Here is a 12,855-nt window from a genome sequence, read left to right on the forward strand (position 1 = left end):
AAGGGGAAGCTTGAGGGAGAAAGGATTAGAAGGATATGCAGAGACGGTGAGATGAAGAGGGGAAGGAGGAGGAGGCTCGTGTGGAGCAGAAACACCAGCACGGACCAGATGGGCCGAATGGCCTGTTTCCGTGCTGTGAATTCGATGTAATTGAATGGCGGAACGGGCTGAACGTCCTGCTCCTGTCGCTGAAAGTGTTGGCTTTCCCCCTGCCCTCACGGTGGGGCGTTAATGCGACGAAGGGAAAAAGCAGCAGAGAAACAATGTGGAGAAGGACTGAATTGAGAGACAAGAATCCCCTCAGACACTGGGGCATGGGAACAGGTGTCTGGGAAAGGTGCCTGACAGGGTCCTGGGGAACTAACAACAAGAAGGCGAGGGAAAGATCAACCTTCATCCTTATGGGCGTTACCATGGCCTGAAAAACACCATGGGCTTGAGACTTTCGGAATTCATTCCTCATGAAGCGAAGGACCCCTTCAGGCAGCGAGGAGGGCAGGCTCTCGGGGGTTGAGCGCACATGCGCGGTGGCGTCCATCCGCGGAGGGGTGGCGTCCAGCCAGGGGGCGGGGTTTTAGCGCTCATGCGCGGTCACGTCCAACCAGGGGGAGGAGTTTTAGCGCTCATGCGCGGTCACGTCCAGCCAGGGGGGGCGGGGTTTTAGCGCTCACGCGCGGTCACGTCCAACCAGGGGGAGGAGTTTTAGCGCTCATGCGCGGTCACGTCCAACCAGGGGGAGGAGTTTTAGCGGACATGCGCGGTGGCGTCGATCCGCGGGTCGGGGGGGGGTTTAGCGCACATGCGCAGTGGCGTCCATCTCCGGAGTCGGCTGCGAGCAGAAAGTGGGCGACGATGACGAGCTGAGAGCGGCGGGACTCCCTGAGGCTGGTCTGTCAGCGGAGAATCCCCCGGAACAAGGTCGGTCGAAGCGTTCGCCTATTCATGACTTTGTTCCCGTGCCGTTCGAAAAGGAGAGTGAACGTTCGCCGCCGATTGATGGCGGGCGGGGGGAAACCGGGATAAACAACATCTTGTCTGTCTGTGTGTGTGTGTGTGTGTGTGAGGGGAAAAGAAACGGCGACAACCGAACGTGATACCGCGCCGGAAGTCCCGCCTCACCCGCGCCCCTCCATTGGCCGGCCGGACGAATGATGTCACACGCAAGGCGACTGATTGGTCGGGCGCGCCGCCCGTCACTTTGACGGACGTGTGGGGGGTTTGGTACAAGTTAGGTTGCGGGGGCAGAGCTGAAGTTGCTGACATAGTTTTTTCGTCTTAATTTTTTTTTTAAAGGGAGGGAATGGGATCAGTTCAGTGAGAGGAGCTTCACCCAGGGGGGGGGGCACATTACACACTTAATATTATTTGAAACAGCCTTTTACTTACAAGGGGAAGCAGCCACACATACTCTGGGCATTGACATCTGTATACACTTTAATTGAAAATTGAAGCCTTTCAGCCCTTTTTTGCACTGTGCTGGGGGTGAGTTTATCTTCAGGGCTGCATCTCTCCATGAACTGTGAGTCTTCCACTCTTTTTAATAGTTAAAACAATATATATAATCTTTTAAAGAGTATCTTTAAGACATACTGTTAAATTTCCAGTGCTGTTGCTCATGGTGAGTTGGAGGATAGGCTGTTATATTTTGGATAGGATGTGTTATAGGTTATAAGGTGCAATGTATTGTTCTGTTGCAAAGGTGGAGTTGCTGTGTTTCAAAGTGCCTGTCCCTTTAAGGCCACAAAGTCTAAATTGCTGTAACTAGGCAATTAATTGTTGATGAGGCAAATTTGTAGATTGGTGGATGCTTGTATATTCCTGGCTCCAGATCAGAAGATATCAGCAGGAAATGACTGTGTTTCTTTATTATAAACTTCTGGCGCTTTGAGGTGTGATTGATATGCTTAGGATGTAAAACTTTTACACACGCCTCAAGCGTTGAAGTGAAAGTAAAGCTTCTTATCACTTCTTTCAGAAATATCTCAAAACACTTTATATGAATTTCTTTTGCAATGCGGTGACTGTTATGTAGGTCGGCATGGCAACTATTTTGCATGCAGCAAGATCCCACAAACGGCAATGAGATGGATGGCCGGTTAATTTATTTTTGGTGGTGGTGGTGTTCAGGGAAAGATGTTGGTCAGGACACTGCGAGAACTCCCTGCTTGTTCTTAAACAGGTGGGAAGTGGTGTTCCACAGGGATCGGTGTTGGGACCACTGTTGTTCACAATTTCCATTAACGATTTGGATTCGGGAATCTGAAGTACAATTTCAAAATTTGTAGACGACGCCAATTTGGAGGGTGTCGTTAATACAAAGGAAGAAATCGTCAAAATGCAAGAGGACGTTTATAAATTTGCAGAATAGCTGGGTAATTGATAAATTAATTTCAGTATAGATCAGTGTGAGGCCACAAATTGCTTGGATAAATGGGATCGAGGAGCAAAGGGATCTAGGTGCACAAATAACTAAAAGTAGCGACACAGGTTAATAAGGCCATAAAAAAAGGCAAATCAAGCACTAGGGTTCATTTCTAGAGGGATAGAATTGAAAAGCAGAGAAGTTATGTTAAACTTGTATCGAACCTTGGTTAGACCACACTTGGAGAACTGTGCACAGTTCTGGTCTCCATATTACTAAAAGGATATAGAGACATTGGAGAAGGTGCAAAAAAGATTTCCAAGCATGATACCAGAACTGAGAGGATATCCTTATCAGGAAAGGCTGAACAGGCTGGGGTGCTTTTCTCTAGAAAAGAGAAGGCTGAGGGGTGACCTGATAGCTGTATTTAAGACAATAGGGTTTGATAGGGTAGATGTGGAGAAAATGTTTTCATTTGTGGAGGTGTCCAAAACTAGAGGTCATTAATATAAGATAGTCACTAATAAATCCAGTCGGGAATTCAGGAGAAACTTCTTTACCCAGAGAGTGGTGAGAATGTGGAACTCCCTACCACATGGAGTGGTTGAGGTGAATAGTGTAGATGCATTGAAGGGGAAGCTGGATAAACACATGAGGGAGAAAGGAATAGGGTTAGATGAAGTCGGGAAGGGGGACGCTCACGTGGAGCATAAATGCCAGCATGGACCAGTTGGGCCGAATGGTTTGTTTATGTGCTGCACTTTCGATGTAATTTGATGTAACAGCTTCATGAGACCTGTAACATCCACCTGAACCACTGGGGCCTCGGTTTAACGTCTCATTTGAAGAACGGCACCTCCAGCAATGTAGCACTCCCTCCCACGGCACTACTGCACCGTCGTGTTAGTCCAAAGGCCATAGATGCAGAAGGTTTAAATATGTTCAATAGACAATTGGATGAGTTGCTACAAAGTGAAAGGGCTGAGGAAAATGGAGTGGGAGGAGGAAAGAGGTGTGGATGGGATTGAAATCAATGAAAAAAGGGTTGGACTCGTTGGCGTATAAGCTTATTCATAGTCATAAGGAGGCCATTCGGCCCTGCGTGCCTGTGCCGGCTCTTTGAAAGAGCTATCCAATTAGCCCCACTCTCCTGCTCTTTCCCCACAGCCCTGCAAATTTTCTCCCCTTCAAGTATTTATCCAATTCCCTTTTGAAAGTTACTATTGAATCTGCTTCCACCGCCCTTTCAGGCAGCGCATTCCAGATCAGAACAACTCGCTGCGTTTTTTTAAAAAAAAATTCTTCTCATCTGCCTTCTGACTCTTTTGCCAATTGCCTTGAATCCGTGCTCCTAAATTTATAAATTCTTCAATTGATGCTCCTAAAAAGTCTTGTGTTAAACATTAGACCCAAATTTGCATCCTCGCCTCTTTGGAGTTGCCCGTACAGAGGAAGAAATACAAACAAAAACTTAACTAGTTTGCGGTGTTCCTTTCTGCACTGTGCAAGTTAAGGTTAAACTCTGCACTAAGGAGCTGTGGGGGCAGTGTCCTGTGTCCCAGCTGTTCGAGGTGTTTTTCACGCAAGGCAGGAGCTGGGAAGGAGTGCTTTAACTGGCATTGGGATTGAAATGCTGCTGTCTGCTGTGGCCTCGCCCCTCCCTATCTCTGTAACCTCCTCCAGCCCCTATAACCCTCTGAGATCTCTGCGCTCCTCCAATTCAGGCCTCTTGTGCATCCCCTGATTTCCATCGCTCTACCATTGGCGGCTGTGCCTTCAGCTGCCTGGGCCTTAAGCTCTGTAATTCCCTCCCTAAACCTCTCCACCTCTCTCTCCTCCTTTTAAGATGCTCCTTAAAACCGACCTCTTTGACCAGTCTTTGGTCACCTTATCTCCTTATGTGGCTCGGAGTCAAATTTTGTTTGATTTATGCTTCTGTGAAGCGCCTTGGGACGTTTTGCGACATTATATAAATGCAAGCTGTTCCCATTAATTCCCCAATATCTCAAGCTGCTAATACTACAGGATCTCATTTCGGAATTATCCACCAAAGCAGCAACAGCGCTGAGAACGGCCCTTTCGAAATCTCCAGGCCCACGAAACTCAAACAGGGCAAACCAGCACGACAGCGATTGGAAATGGAACTGAGCTGCATGGGGCTCGGAGAGCTGGGTTGGAGGATGCGTGGTCCGACACCACTGTACAAGGGAGAAGAGCTTCGATGGGCTGAATGGCCTTCCCTTGTCCCTGAGATTTCTTTGATTAATATGGTCCAACGGGGAAAATGCACTGTCAGCTTTGTTGCCGGGCCGTACAGGCCAGAAGACCCCGTGTTTGAATCACTGCTGTATGGGGCAACAATGGTGGGGGGGTGGGGGTGAGCTTTACCGTTGGTGTGGGTGCCCGTTCCTCGGCCAGGGCTCCTCCTGCTTCCTTTCCCTCCAGCACCTGGATGCTGTGATGCCCGCCCTATTAAAGAGCCTGCTGACACTTGCATCCTGGATTTGCACTGAAGGAAAAGCTTGAGAGGTTAGACAAGGGGGGCATAACCTTAAAATGAGAGCTCGGCCGTTCAGGGGTGATGTCAGGAAGCACTTCTTCACACAAAGGGGAGTGGGAATCTGGAACTCTCTCCCCCCAAAATGTTTTTGGGGCTGGGGGTCAATTGAAAATACTAAAAGGTTGATGGATTTTTGTTGGGTGAGGGTATTAAGGGTTACGGAACCAAGGCGGGTCAATGGGGTTAAGATACAGATCAGCCGTGATGTAATTGAATGGCGGAACCGGCTAGAGGGGCTGAATGGCCTCCTCCTGTTCCTATGAAAACTGTCGCCTCCTCTCCCATATACGCTTAAGTTGTCTTGTTCAGACAATAAGGGGGGACAATATATTTGGGAGACTGTTGAGACAAGCTACGTTCTGAAGCTAGTAGACAGGGCCTGTTAGAACAACTTGAATTTATATATGATGTGGAGATGCCGGTGATGGACTGGGGTTGACAAATTCAAGGAATCTTACAACACCAGGTTATAGTCCAACAGTTTTATTTGAAAATCACAAGCTTTCGGAGGCTTTCTCCGTCGTCGGGTGAAGTGACGAAGGAGAAAGCCTCCAAAAGCTTGTGATTTTTCAAATAAAACTGTTGGACTATAACCTGGTGTTGTAAGATTCCTTGAATTTATATAGCCTTTAATGTCCCAAGGTGCTTCACAGGAGCGTTATCAAACGAAATTTACCTTCAGAGTGTCATGGCTGGCCCGTGAGTTCTGAGTGCTAGGTTCATGAATTGTGAAAGACATTAAACGGAATTTGGGTTGTGCTCGGAGAGAGCTGTTTGATCCAGGATTAAGTAGGTGGAGGGTAACGGTGTGGCAGTTTTGAAGTGATGCAGACTATAACTCAAAAAGCATGTTTGCAAATATCATAAGTATCTTGGCTTAAAGTGTTCTTTCTCCCCTCCTTCCTCTCTGGTAAGCTAAGCCGAGTGACAGCAGCCGCGATCCGAACTCCGCAAGTCTCCTTGTTACCGAAACTTGAATCTTGGTGTGCGTGTTGCAGATTTTAAACGCACAGTGGACAAACTAATGTGTGAATGCTTATCGTACCACCTGTGGGTGTTGCTTCTGATAAGACATTCATTGTGTCTTCTAAAGCAGTGACGAAAATCCTGAATGCATCAGAGCCTCCATTGTTAGGCTGTCTTGGTCGCTCAGCGAACGTATCCCGGGGAGCAGCTGAGCTGTATGAACCAGGAAGACTCCGGGTTCAGTCCCTGCTCCCTGCGGAGTGAGCCAGTCTCGGCTCACGCTCCCACGTTTTAAATTGTACGTTCAAAACCCTCATCCTCCACCGCCTTGCCCCGCCCTATCTCGGTAGGCTACACCAATCCGAGAACCCTTCCCGGGTGCTCCTCTCCTCTTGTTCAGGCCTTCCATGCAATTCCCCCCTACCCCCGCCGTTTCGTCCCAGCATTGGTGGTAGAACTTTTAGCTGCATCTTCCCTGCTCTCAGGAACGCTCTCCCCCCAGACCTCTTCATCTCCCTTTCCATCTTTTTAAAGCAAAATTTCCTCAAAGCCTGTCTCTTCAACCAAGCTTTACATAGAAGTCCATAGTATTTACAGCACAGAAACAGGTCATCCAGCCCAATAGTTTTTGCCAGTGTTTATCCTCCGCATGAGCCTCCTCCCACCCCTCTTTATCTCACTCTGTGAACGTACCCTTCCATTCCTTTCTCCCTCATGTGCTTATCTAGCTTCCCCTTCAATGCATTTGCGCTGTTCGCCCCGCTGGCACATTGTCGACTCCCAACACTAGTCCGTGAAGCACCTTGGGATGTTTTCCACATTAGAGGGTCTGTATAGGTTTGAGTTGTGTGGTCGGTAGAGGTTGACCAGACAAAGTCGTGGCTTCCGATCGCTGCCCACTGCTAGGAAGTGGACTTGGGACAAGGACAGGATCGTTCTCGGCTGTGAAGCGTTCGGCAGTGGATTAGCCTGCAGGCGTTCTCCAGCAGTGCTCGCTCGTAAAGAGTGTGTGTGTGTCGAGCACCTGTAGAACTATACAGCTGCCGGAAATCTGGAACTCTCTTTTCTCCCCCCCCCCCAAAAAAAGCTGCGGATGCTGGCGGAACAATTGGAGCTTTCAAGACTGAGATTGATAGATTTTTGTTGGGTAAGGGCATCGAGGGAAATGGAGCAAAGGCGGGTAAATGGGGTTGAGGTGCAGATCAGCTGCGATCGAATTGAATGGTGGGATAGCCTTGAGGGGCTGAATGGCCTCCTTGGAATTCTAATCCATGCGTTGGTCATTCTGTGTAAAGTCCTAAATTTACCTTTTCCTAGGTTAAATCTATATTTCCTAGTTTAAATATTGCCCTATTCTCAATGTTAATGTAATATTCTGGGTTTACCTTTTCCATTCCCATATCTATCTTATAAACCTACATGCATAGAAATACGTATCGATAGATTTTTACTAGCCAAGGGCATTAAAGGATGTGGAGCCCAAAGGCAGGTGGATGGAGTTAGGACACAGATCGGCCATGATCTCACTGAATGGCGGAACAGGCTCGAGGGGGGCTGAATGGCCTCCTCTTGTTCCTTGTTCCCCAGCATGGAGTCGACACCTTCGGGAGAGAGGGAAGAAGACCATCAGAGGAACGAGACAAATGCTGGAAACGGCTTTGCGCTGTTGCCTCAGCAATCGGCTGCTCTGACAGTGCGGCTTTTCAAAGCCCTGCTGTCTGTGGTGGCTCTTTGTAAGTGGGTCCAGTTTAGCAGTGAGGCGTACTGTTATTATACGGAGGCTAATGGGAGTAACGATGAGCGTGTAAAGTAATTGAGGGGTTCAAATTACATTAGAAACCGCGAAAGCTAAACACACGTGAATTCTAACCATCCACCGGAACTCTGAAATGAATTGGATTGCCTTGGATCTGTCCTTCTGCGTTTGTGCGTGTTTTTTTAATATTTCTGTGGCGATGATTTATTGTCGCTTTCATCCCTCACTTCTACCAATGGGTTTCCTCTTGAAAGCCAGCCTGCCCCATCCAATTAATATGTGATCTTAAAATTAGTGCTTAAAAGCGCTCGATGGCTCGTTTGGTGACTTTCTTGCCATGTGTCCGCTGCAGCTCAGTTGGTAGCACTGTTTCCCCTGAGTTACAAGTTCATGGGTTCAGGTCCCACTCCAGGCGTTTAGCTCAAAATTTCGGCTGGCGCTGACAGTGCAATACAGAGGGGGTGCTGTATCATTGGTGATGTCTTTCGGATGAGAGGTCAAACCGAGACTGCCTGCCGGGCCCTAAATATTCGTACAACACAAGAGCAGGGAATTCTGGTGTCCTGGCCAACATTCCTCCCTCAAGCATCAGCACCACGAAAGCAGATTTATTGGTTGTGTATCTCATTGCTGTTTGTGGGACCTTGATGTGTGCAAAATGGCTGCTGTGTTTCCTTCACAACAGTGACCGTGCTTCAATTGACTTGTGAAGTGCTTTGGGACATCCTGAGGATAAACGTCTGTCAGTCCATCCTTTGGACCTGAGTTTAGCAGACCAGGAACGTCCCAAGTTTAATTGCCCAATCTGCGGAGTTAATGGATCTCAGATGAGCCAATGAAAAGGATACGCAGCCCTCCTGGGCTAGGCAAAGGTGAACCTAATCAGCAGCAGCTTGCATTTATGTAGCACCTTTTAGTGCATTTATATAGAGCCTTTCACGACCTCAGGATGACTCAAAGCGCTTTACAGCCAATGAAGTACTTTTGAAGTGTAGCCACTGTTGTAATGTAGGAAATGCGGCAACCAATTCACGCACAGCAAGATCCCACAAACAGCAATGTGATAATGACCAGATCATCTGTTTTCGAGGGTAGAGGGATGAATATTGGCCCAGGACACCGGCGAGAACGTCCCTACTCTCCCAATAGTGGCCGTGGGATCTTTTACGTCCACCTGAGAGGGGCAGACGGGTCCTCGGTTTAACGTCTCATACCGAAAGACGGCACCTCCGACAGTGCAGCACTCCCCCAGTACTGCACTGAGCATGTCGGCCTGGGTGATGTACTCAAGTCTCTGGAGTGGGGACTTAGAACCCACAACCTTCTGAGTGGAGAATGCTACCCACTGAGCCACAGCTGGTGTTGGGGTTTGAACCCAAAGCTTTCTGGCCGAGAGGGGTGAGAGCTACATCTGGTTTGGTGTGAAATACACACATGCACACAGGAATGTTGTATCTGCTGATGGAAAGTGACGGCTTTTACTTAGAAAATAAAACTGTTTTACTGGTAAGTAACACTCTTGCTTATTATCAACTTGCAATATGCTTTCAGCGCATGTTTGATGTCTATATAATTAGATTAGAGGGAGTATAACCAGCAGCTCTCCTCAATTACATGGTGCTGTAGTTACCAAGTGTTAATGGCCCATCAATGCAGTGTTGTCACTGGGGATTCTGTAAATAGAATGGTGGATGTGTTAAACCTCTCATTCCGCTGCACTGTTGGCTTTTTTTTCTCAGGAATTCGGTGCGATGGTGGGGGGGGGGGGGGGGGCCTGTAATTTTCATACCTTCTCCACTTCAACTGTGGAATAACATCCAGCAGTACAATTACAGGTTGTGACCTTCCAAACTTGGGTTGGAGAGAGCATTTTGAGCTGTATAACACTGGGGTACAGTACTGGTGGGTACAGGTCTGTCGCTGCATAACACTGGGGTACAGTACTGGTGGGTACAGGTCTGTCACTGTATAACACTGGGGTACAGTACTGGTGGGTACAGGTCTGTCACTGTATAACACGGGTCATTACTCCTGGGTACAGGTCTGTCACTATATAATACTGGGGTACAGTACTGGTGGGTACAGGTCTGTCGCTGCATAACACTGGGGTACAGTACTGGTGGGTACAGGTCTGTCCCTGTATAACACTGGGGTACAGTACTGGTGGGTACAGGTCTGTCACTATATAATACTGGGGTACAGTACTGGTGGGTACAGGTCTGTCGCTGCATAACGGGTACAGTACTGGTGGGCACAGGTCTGTCCCTGTATAACACTGGTACAGTACTGGTGGGTACAGGTCTGTCCCTGTATAACACTGGGGTACAGTACTGGTGGGTACAGGTCTGTCACTATATAATACTGGGGTACAGTACTGGTGGGTACAGGTCTGTCGCTGCATAACGGGTACAGTACTGGTGGGTACAGGTCTGTCACTGTATAACACGGGTACAGTACTGGTGGGTACAGGTCTGACACTGTATAACACTGGGGTACAGTACTGGTGGGTACAGGTCTGTCACTGTATAACACTGGGGTACAGTACTGGTGGGTACAGGTCTGTCACTGTATAACACTGGGGTACAGTACTGGTGGGTACAGGTCTGTCACTGTATAACACTGGTACAGTACTGGTGGGTACAGTTCTGTCGCTGCATAACGGGTACAGTACTGGTGGGCACAGGTCTGTCACTGTATAACCCTGGGGTACAGTACTGGTGGGCACAGGTCTGTCACTGTATAACACTGGGGTACAGTACTGGTGGGTACAGTTCTGTCGCTGTATAACACTGGGGTACAGTACTGGTGGGTACAGGTCTGTCACTATAACACTGGGGTACGGTACTGGTGGGTACAGGTCTGTCACTGTATAACACGGGTACAGTACTGGTGGGTACAGGTCTGTCACTATATAATACTGGGGTACAGTACTGGTGGGTACAGGTCTGTCACTGTATAACACTGGGGTACAGTACTGGTGGGTACAGGTCTGTCACTGTATAACACTGGGGTACAGTACTGGTGGGTACAGGTCTGTCACTGTATAACACTGGTACAGTACTGGTGGGTACAGGTCTGTCCCTGTATAACACTGGGGTACAGTACTGGTGGGTACAGGTCTGTCACTGTATAACACTGGGGTACAGTACTGGTGGGTACAGGTCTGTCACTGTATAACACTGGGGTACAGTACTGGTGGGTACAGGTCTGTCACTGTATAACACTGGGGTACAGTACTGGTGGGTACAGTTCTGTCGCTGCATAACGGGTACAGTACTGGTGGGCACAGGTCTGTCACTGTATAACCCTGGGGTACAGTACTGGTGGGCACAGGTCTGTCACTGTATAACACTGGGGTACAGTACTGGTGGGTACAGTTCTGTCGCTGTATAACACTGGGGTACAGTACTGGTGGGTACAGGTCTGTCACTATAACACTGGGGTACGGTACTGGTGGGTACAGGTTCTGTCACTGTATAACACGGGTACAGTACTGGTGGGTACAGGTCTGTCACTATATAATACTGGGGTACAGTACTGGTGGGTACAGGTCTGTCACTATATAATACTGGGGTACAGTACTGGTGGGTACAGGTCTGTCACTATAACACTGGGGTACAGTACTGGTGGGTACAGGTCTGTCACTGTATAACACTGGGGTACAGTACTGGTGGGTACAGGTCTGTCACTATATAATACTGGGGTACAGTACTGGTGGGTACAGGTCTGTCCCTGTATAACACGGGTCATTACTCCTGGGTACAGGTCTGACACTGGTTTTGGTAGCGATGGGAACAGTTTGAAGGGATGAATCAAGAGCATCACAAGAAAGGTATTGTGCAAGTTTGAAGTGTATTGGCTATAAGTCCATTTTCTTCGTGTCTTATTACCAAACTGCTGTGCCTGAAGATTAGTCAATAAAATTAAGATCAGCGGGTGTACTTGGTAGGAATACTAATGAAATGTACTCTCGACAGTGGGGTTACAGAGATAGGGAGGGGGGAGGCCATGGAGGGATTGGAACATGAGGATGAGAATTTTAAATTGGAGGCGTTGCAGAGTGTTCTGTACAACTCCATCACAGCTAAATCCAATGTTCGCACTTACCAGCGGGGAGAGGGGGGGGAGTGGGTGTCACTGGGGCAATCCTGGGAGTGGGAAGCCTGGCTGATTTTCTCCCCCCAGCCAAGGGGGGCAAAGACCACTTGTAATGCCCCGCCAGCGCCCTGGGCACGCGATCAGTTAGTTAACTCAACAGTGCAGATCTTGTCTGAAAGGTATCTTGCAGTGGTTAGATAAGGAAAGCTCCTGCAGCCCTCGAAGGGTTAAACTCTTGATTCTGAACGGCGATGGATCCTTTCGGTTTCAGATAAATGGTTTGCTGAATTTTGCCAGCTGCGTTTGCTGCAGCATCCTCGATCTGGCGTGCTGGAAACTTGATGAAGTGTCAAAAAATTAAAAAAAAAAAAAAAAACCCTCCAGCTTCCATAGATGCACGGTGTGCGCAGACCTCCAGACAATGCGCACTCTATCAGCCACTCTGGTTTGGTTCCTCACAGATTGCTGTTCGTCCCTTAACACTGGGGGTGGGGAAAAGTAATTAAGTAGTGCGCAGGGCAGTCGGATCAGAAATCAAGCAAAGTATTGTTCATTTTTTATTTTGACGTTCAGTAGATGCTTTTTTTTATTTCCCTGTCCGATCTGACCTACACGTGACTCCAGTCGCACCCTGCGGGCTTTGCCCCCTGGTCAAGTAGGGATGGGTATTAATTGTGACTTGGCTGGTGTGGCCCGCGCCCCCGAGAGCAAGTAAAAGGGAGGCGCGACTGGTCATTTGCCGCAGAGACTTGAGCGCACAATCCAGGCCCGACACTCCCCCGGTGCCAGTACTGAGGGAGTGCTGCACTATCGGAGATGCCGTCTTTCGGATCAGACGTTAAACCCAGGCCCTGTCCGCCTTCTCGGGTGGACGTAAAAGGTTCCCGTGGCCGTTATTTCGAAGAAGAGCAGGGACGTTCTCTCCCCCGCCCCACCCCGGTGTCCTGGGCCAATATTTCTCCCTCAGTTAACATCGCTAAATACAGATGATCTGGGTCGTAATCACATTGCTGTGCGTGGGATCTTGCTGTGCGTTTCCTACATTACAACAGTGACTACACCTCAAAAATACTTCACTGGCTGTAAATCACCTTGGGACGTCCTGAGAGGCGC

General features: G+C 48.6%; 1 protein-coding gene across 2 annotated transcripts in view; it reads left to right on the forward strand.

The window, feature by feature from the left end:
- The first annotated feature begins 816 nt into the window (after window positions 1-816).
- Window positions 817-12,855, forward strand: part of pi4kb (phosphatidylinositol 4-kinase, catalytic, beta) — a 67,626-nt gene continuing 55,587 nt past the window's right edge. For both annotated transcript variants that reach the window (XM_067975980.1, XM_067975979.1), the window contains exon 1: window positions 817-918. The gene's annotated coding sequence lies outside the window, so the exon portion shown is untranslated. The remainder of the gene's footprint in view (window positions 919-12,855) is intronic.

This window comes from Heptranchias perlo, chromosome 44 (assembly GCF_035084215.1).
Source record: "Heptranchias perlo isolate sHepPer1 chromosome 44, sHepPer1.hap1, whole genome shotgun sequence".
In the NCBI taxonomy this organism is placed as follows: domain Eukaryota; kingdom Metazoa; phylum Chordata; class Chondrichthyes; order Hexanchiformes; family Hexanchidae; genus Heptranchias; species Heptranchias perlo.